The 7,704-nt window shown below is 36.9% G+C and overlaps 1 long non-coding RNA gene across 1 annotated transcript in view; it reads left to right on the top strand.

Annotated features, from left to right (window-relative positions):
• Positions 1–520: 520 nt before the first annotated feature.
• LOC117064769 overlaps positions 521–7,704 on the top strand; it is an 85,174-nt gene continuing 77,990 nt past the window's right edge. Inside the window, exon 1 of the long non-coding RNA XR_004429656.1 lies at positions 521–672. This is a non-coding gene — a long non-coding RNA (uncharacterized LOC117064769). The remainder of the gene's footprint in view (positions 673–7,704) is intronic.

Here is a 7,704-nt window from a genome sequence, read left to right as displayed (position 1 = left end):
CTCATAGATAAGGAATAAAACGCTGGGTTGGCCACTCCCAGATTCCTTAGCTGGGAACTCTGAGCACACATTCTTCTTAGACCACAGGGCCACTGTCAGGGTATACTTCAGTTAAGTTATTGCTGTCAGATGTGTCTGCTTCATGCCTATGGAGAATTCTACTACTCTGCAAATGTTCCAGGCACTTTTTTTTTTTAATCTCCATCAATTAATCCTTATTTCCTCTTTTGCTCATTTTAGAATCCTCTTTTTAAACACTAAACAAGTGGTCCTTATACATGGGTGCACATTATAATCACCTGGGGAAGTTTTAAAACATAGTACCCTCAGACTCCACCCAAAACCAATTAAATCAGAATCATTTGGGTATGGGAGCAGCACCCAGTCATCAGCACCTTTTACATCTTCCCAGGTGAATCAAATGTGTGACAGAGTTGGAACACACTGTTTTAATGCCTTAAATTAATAACCTGATTATGGCCTTCATTTCACTATTAACCCTTTGGGGGAGGCCTGAAGGGGAAGACACCAAGTCCCTGGACAAGGGGAAGACCCCAAGTCCCTAGACTCGACTCAGGCCTCACATGATTGAGTGAGAGGAACTCTGCTGTCAGACCCTACAATGCACTCTTCAGTGGAGGAGGATCACACATTCCAAACATACTCCATCAGGTGACGGCCCCTGCTTTTCTTCCCACTACCATACCAAACTGCCAGAAAATGTCATTTCTAGAGGGGAAAAAAGGAATAGAGTCAATCACTTGACTTTAGAAACAGAGAGTCATCCTATTCCAGTTCATTATTGTTACATAAGAAGCATCTCTGTAATTTAAAAGCTGAAAATATCAATTACTTATTTTCATGACAAATATGGAGACAACAGTGCCCTATGCAGTGTTATCCTGGTGCTGAATGACTTCACCTAAATAGCTCACTCACCTGGCTGGCCAGTTGGTGCTGTGAGTTCCTCTCCATATGGGCCTCTCCATGGGGCACCCTTACACCTCCTCACAATACAGTGCCTGGGCTCCAAAAGAGAGAATTCCAAGGGAGAGACTCTCAAGAGAATCAGACTGAAGATGTATTTTTTATGACCTAGAAATCACATACTGTCACTTTTGCTGTCAATCGCAAGTCTGCCCATATGCAAGTGCAGGGAACAGAGATACCATCTCTCAATGGGAGGAGTTTCCAAAACACGTAAGCAGAGTAAGTGGATGGGAAATAGTATTGTGGCCATTTATCAAAATGCATTCTGTCACATATTAAAAGTTATCCTTTAAATGAGAGGTAAAATTCTACTGTGATTTAAAACATTAGCTCTAGGATAAAACGTATAAGTTCTTCTTACTGGATGCAGAAACCTGGTTGAGTTTCTTACCCTTTGCTCTCAACCCTGACCATGGCTTAATTTTCAGTTGTAAAATGGATATTCTTATTAGGTAATAAGAACAGTCCCAGCTCACATACAATGTGATCATAGAGCTTTCTTTCCCTGCATTCACTATATACCTATTATCCTGACACCCATATACATTAGCATTTGCCCTGTGTGTGTTTTTATATATGTATGTATATATAGATGTATGTACGTATATAGATGTATATATGTGTATATATGCATGTGTGTATATATGTGTATATTTGTATATGTATGTGTATATGTATATATACACACATATGCATATATATGCACACACATATATGTATGTATATAAAATACATTTTAATTAAATTATAAAAACTTAGGGCAAATGCTAATGTGTATGAGTGTCACGATAATAGGTATATAATGAATGCAGGGAAAGAAATATCTATGATAACATTGTATGTGAGCTGGGTACTATTCTTATTAGCTAATAAGAATATCCATTTTACAACTGAAAATTAAGCCATGGTCAGGGTTGAGAGCAAAGGGTAAGAAACTCAACCAAGCTTCTGCATCCAGGATGTGCTAAGTAGACATTGATTTCATACTTTCAACTTCTTCTATGTCTTTTCTAGTATTATATATGAGATTCACATATGTAATGGATAGAGTTTTTACTGTAATATGTGTTTAAATCTATGAAATGACCACCAATATCCCATCTTTTTTGCTAATCTTTTCCTATAACCAATACATTCCTTTAAAATACAGAATATAGAATAGAATAATGGCCTCCCAAAGATGTGCATGTCCTAATTCCCAGAACTGGGAATAGGTCACATTATATAGCAAAGAGGAATTAGGGTTGCAGATATAATTATGGTTGCTAATCAGCTGAACTTAAAATACAGCCCTTAAAATATGGGCCTCTCCATGGGGCAGCCTTGCATTTCCTCACAATGCAGTGGCTGTATCATCCTCTAGGATAATTTGGGCAGGCCAAGTGTAATAACAAATTACTGGGAGGGCTTAGTGTAATCAGCCATAATGACTGAACTAACCACTATTGGCTTTGAAAATGGAAACAGCCATTAGCCAAAGAATATGGGCAGCCTCTAGAAGCTGGAAAACACAAGGAAATGAATTCTTAAGAGCCTGTGTTGGGCATCTCACCTCCAGAACTCTAAGATAATAGATTTTTGTTTTTTTAAGCCACTAAGTTTGTGGTAATTTGTTACAACAGCAATAAAAAACTAGTACAGTTATTTATGCTTTTTAAAGCAGCTTTATTGAGATATAATTAATATGCAAAAAACTGCATATACTTAATGTGTACTGTTTGATGAGTCTGGACTGCTCACCTAAATAACAGAGATAGATTCTTCAAGATAATGAGCTTACTCAGAAGTGCACAGGAGATTTGCAAATCTGTGATATGTGGGTTATGGGAACCATAGACATAGCCAAAGAAATTGAGGGAAGGAAAAGTTTCAGCAAAAGTTTCTATTATGGGCTTATGTGTACGAGAGCCTTCCAGAGAGGCTTTGTACTAATTCTTATCATAGGCATATGTGTGTGAGGGCCCTCCCTTCTTAAACTCCTGCCTTCACTTATTTTTTTGTTAGGATTTGATACAAGTAACACCATTTCCATCCTGAAAACTTACACAGGTCATATACACATACCTGTATCATCACCACAATTAAGGTAGTAGACATATTCAACCCAACACCTTCCAATGCTTCCTTGCCTCTCTTTGTTTTTGTTTTCTGCATGTGTGTGTTGAGGGGGGTGGAGTGGGGTAAGAATTTTATTTATTTATTTATTTATTTATTTTTGAGATGGAGTCTCACTCTGTCACCCAGGCTGGAGTGCAGTGACGCGATCTCAGCTCACTGCAAGCTCTACCTCCCAGGTTCACATCATTCTCCTGTCTCAGCCTCCTGAGTAGCTGGGACTACAGGCACCCACCACCACACCCAGCTTATTTTTTGTATTTTAGTAGAGACGGGTTTCACCATGTTAGCCAGGATGTTCTCGATCTCCTGACCTGATGATCTGCCTGGCTCAGCCTCCCAGAGTGCTGGGATTACAAGCGTGAGCCACTGTGTCCTGCTTGTGTGTGGTAAGAATTTGAAACGAGGCCGGGCGCGGTGGCTCAAGCCTGTAATCCCAGCACTTTGGGAGGCCGAGACGGGTGGATCACAAGGTCAGGAGATCGAGACCATCCTGGCTAATACGGTGAAACCCCGTCTCTACTAAAGAATACAAAAAACTAGCCGGGCGACGAGGCGGGCGCCTGTAGTCCCAGCTACTTGGGAGGCGGAGGCAGGAGAATGGCGTAAACCCGGAAGGCGGAGCTTGCAGTGAGCTGAGATCCGGCCACTGCACTCCAGCCTGGGCGAGAGAGCCAGACTCCGTCTCAAAAAAAAAAAAAAAAAAAAAGAATTTGAAACGTGAGCTCTCCCATCCTGATAAAGTTTGAAGTGCACAATACTGTATTGTAAACTATAGGCACGATGTTCTACAGCAGATCTTTAGAACTTATTCTAGAACTTGTGTAACTATAACTTCATACCCACTGAGCAACAACTTCCCATTTTCCCCACCTACCTGCCCCTGGCAACCACTATGGTATTCTCTGTTTCTATAAGTTTTATTATTATAGATACCTCGTATTAAGTGGACTTGTACAGGATTTGTCCTTCTGTGACTAGCTTATTTCACTCAGCATAATGTCCCATAAGTTCATCTATATTGTTGCATATAGCAGGATTTCTTTCTTAAGGTTGAATAATATTTCACTGTATTTATGTATCACATTTTCTTTATCCATTGGGTTTTATCCAATGTTATTATCCATTTGGGTTTTCTTTTTGGCTATTGATTTGTAGAAGTTATTTCTATATTTTGGAAATTAATCCCATGTCAGATATATGATTTGCAAATGTTTCTCTATCATTCCATAAGTTGTATTTACATTTTGCTTATTTTTTTTTCTGTGCAAGCTTTTTGGCTTGATATAATCTCATTTGCTTATTTTTACTTTTGTTGCCTATGTTTTGTGCCACATTAAAAAAATCATTGTCAAGACCAATGTCAAGATAAGAAGATATGTATCTTCCAATATATAAACATAGAATGCCTTTCCATTATTTGTGTCTCTCTTAATTGCTTGTGTTAATGTTTTATAGTATTTACTGGATAAGTCCAACTTCCTTGGTTATGTTTACTCCATAGTACTTAATTCTTTTTGATGCTATTCTAAATTGAATCATTTTCTTACTTATTTTTCTAGATGTTATTCTAAATGGAATTGTTTTCTTAATTTTTTTTCTAAATGGAATTGTTTTCTTAATTTTTTTTCTAAATGGAATTATTTTCTTAATATTTTCTAGTGGTTTATTGTTAGTGTATAGAAACTTATTTTTGTGTGTTCATTTTGTGGCCTATGATTTCACTGAATTTACTAGTTCTAAAACTTTTTGGTGGAGTCTTTAAGGTTTCCTACAAATAGGATCATGTTATCTGCAAACAGAGATAATTTTACTTCTTCCTTTCTGATTTAGATGCCTTTTATTTCATTTTCTTTTCTAAATGCTCTGGTTAGAACTTCCAGTACTATGTTGACTAGAAGTGGCATGAGTGAATATCCTTGTCTTGCTTCTCATTTTACAAGAAAAGCTTTCAGCTTTTCACCAGTTATTATATATTAGCTTTAAGCTCAATATATATTGCCTTTATTATATTGAGATACATTGCTTCTATATTTATTTTCTTGAGCATTTTTATCCAAAAAGTGTATTAAATTTTGTTAAATATTTTTCTGGGTCTATTGAGATAATCAAGTGATTTTTATCCCTTATTCTGTTAATGTGGTATATCACGTTTCTTAATTTGTGTATATTAAACCATCCTTGCATTACAGTGATAAATCCCCCATTATTGTGGTATGTGATCCTTGTGTGTGTTGTTGAATTTGGTTTGCTAGAATTTTCTTGAAAATGTTTGCACTTATGTTCATCAAGAGTGTTGGCCTGTAACTTTCTTTTCCTGCTGTGTCTGTCTGGCTTTGGTGTCAAGGTAATGCTGGTCTCATAAAATCAGTTTGAAAGAGTTCCTTCCTTTGAACTTTTTAGAAGATACATGTTAATTCTGCTTTAAATGTTTGGTTGAATTTATAAATGAAACCATCTGTTCCAGGGCTTTTCTTTGTTGGAAAATTATGGATTATCAACTCAATATCTTTACTCATTATTGATATGTTTGAATTTTCTATTTCTTTATGATTCAGTGTTAGTAGGTTGTATATTCCTAGGTACTTATCATTTTCATTGAGATTATCAAATTTGTTGCATATATAATTCTTTATACAAGTCTTATATGATCTTTTCATTTCTGCAGCATCAATTATAATGTCTTCTCTTTCATTTCTGATTTTATTTAATTGAGTTGTCTCCTTTTTTATTAGCCTAGATAAAGGTGTGTCAATTTTATCTTTTAAAAAAATCTCCTGGTTTTGTTTATTTTTTTTCTATTTTTCTGGTCTTTTTTTTATTTATTATTGCTCTAATCTTTGTTATTTTCTTCCTTTTACTAATGTTAGATTTATTTTGTTTATTATTCTTCCTGTTTTTCTTTTTCCAATTCCTTGAGGTGAAAAGTTAAATTTATTCCGCATTGTTATTTTTTCTTTTTCTTTTTTTAATTTAATTTTATTTAATTTTATTTTTTTATTATACTTTAAGTTCTAGGGTACATGTGCATAACATGCAGGTTTGTTACATATGTATACTTGTGCCATGTTGGTGTGCTGCACCCATCAACTCGTCAGCACCCATCAATTCATCATTTATATCATGTATAACTCCCCAATACAATCCCTCCCCCCTCCCCCCTCCCCATGATAGGCCCCAGTGTGTGATGTTCCCCTTCCCGAGTCCAAGTGATCTCATTGTTCAGTTCCCACCTATGAGTGAGAACATGCGGTGTTTGGTTTTCTCTTCTTGTGATAGTTTGCTAAGAATGATGGTTTCCAGCTGCATCCATGTCCCTACAAAGGACGCAAACTCATCCTTTTTTATGGCTGCATAGTATTCCATGGTGTATATGTGCCACATTTTCTTAATCCAGTCTGTCACAGATGGACATTTGGGTTGATTCCAAGTCTTTGCTATTGTGAATAGTGCCGCAATAAACATACGTGTGCGTGTGTCTTTGTAGTAGAGTAATTTATAACCCTTTGGGTATATACCCAGTAGTGGGATGGCTGGATCATATGGTACATCTAGTTCTAGATCCTTGAGGAATTGCCATACTGTTTTCCATAATGGTTGAACTAGTTTACAATCCCACCAACAGTGTAAAAGTGTTCCTATTTCTCCACATCCTCTCCAACATCTATTGTTTCCTGACTTCTTAATGATTGCCATTCTAACTGGTGTGAGATGGTATCTCATTGTGGTTTTGATTTGCATTTCTCTGATGGCAAGTGATGATGAGCATTTTTTCATGTGTCTGTTGGCTGTATGGATGTCTTCTTTTGAGAAATGTCTGTTCATATCCTTTCCCCACTTTTTGATGGGGTTGTTTGTTTTTTTCTTGTATATTTGTTTGAGTTCTTTGTAGATTCTGGATATTAGCCCTTTGTCAGATGAGTAGGTTGCAAAAATTTTCTCCCATTCTGTAGGTTGCCTGTTCACTCTGATGGTAGTTTCTTTTGCTGTGCAGAAGCTCTTTAGTCTAATCAGATCCCATTTGTCAATTTTGGCTTTTGCTGCCATTGCTTTTGGTGTTTTAGACATGAAGTCCTTGCCCATGCCTATGTCTTGAATGGTACTACCTAGATTTTCTTCTAGGGTTTTTATGGTATTAGGTCTAACATTTAAGTCTCTAATCCATCTTGAATTAATCTTCGTATAAGGGGTAAGGAAAGGATCCAGTTTCAGCTTTCTACTTATGGCTAGCCAATTTTCCCAGCACCATTTATTAAATAGGGAATCCTTTCCCCATTTCTTGTTTCTCTCAGGTTTGTCAAAGATCAGATGGCTGTAGACGTGTGGTATTATTTCTGAGGACTCTGTTCTGTTCCATTGGTCTATATCTCTGTTGTGGTACCAGTACCATGCTGTTTTGGTTACTGTAGCCTTGTAGTATAGTTTGAAGTCAGGTAGCGTGACGCCTCCAGCTTTGTCCTTTTGACTTAGGATTGTCTTGGCAATCCTAATCCTTTTTTGGTTCCATATGAACTTTAAAGCCGTTTTTTCCAATTCTGTGAAGAAAGTCATTGGTAGCTTGATGGGGATGGCATTGAATCTATAAATAACCTTGGGCAG

The sequence above is a fragment of the Trachypithecus francoisi genome, unplaced genomic scaffold, assembly GCF_009764315.1.
Source record: "Trachypithecus francoisi isolate TF-2019V2 unplaced genomic scaffold, Tfra_2.0 Lachesis_group2, whole genome shotgun sequence".
NCBI lineage: Eukaryota > Metazoa > Chordata > Mammalia > Primates > Cercopithecidae > Trachypithecus > Trachypithecus francoisi.
Note: the sequence above shows the minus strand (reverse complement) of the source record. Positions and strands in the feature narration are given on the sequence as shown.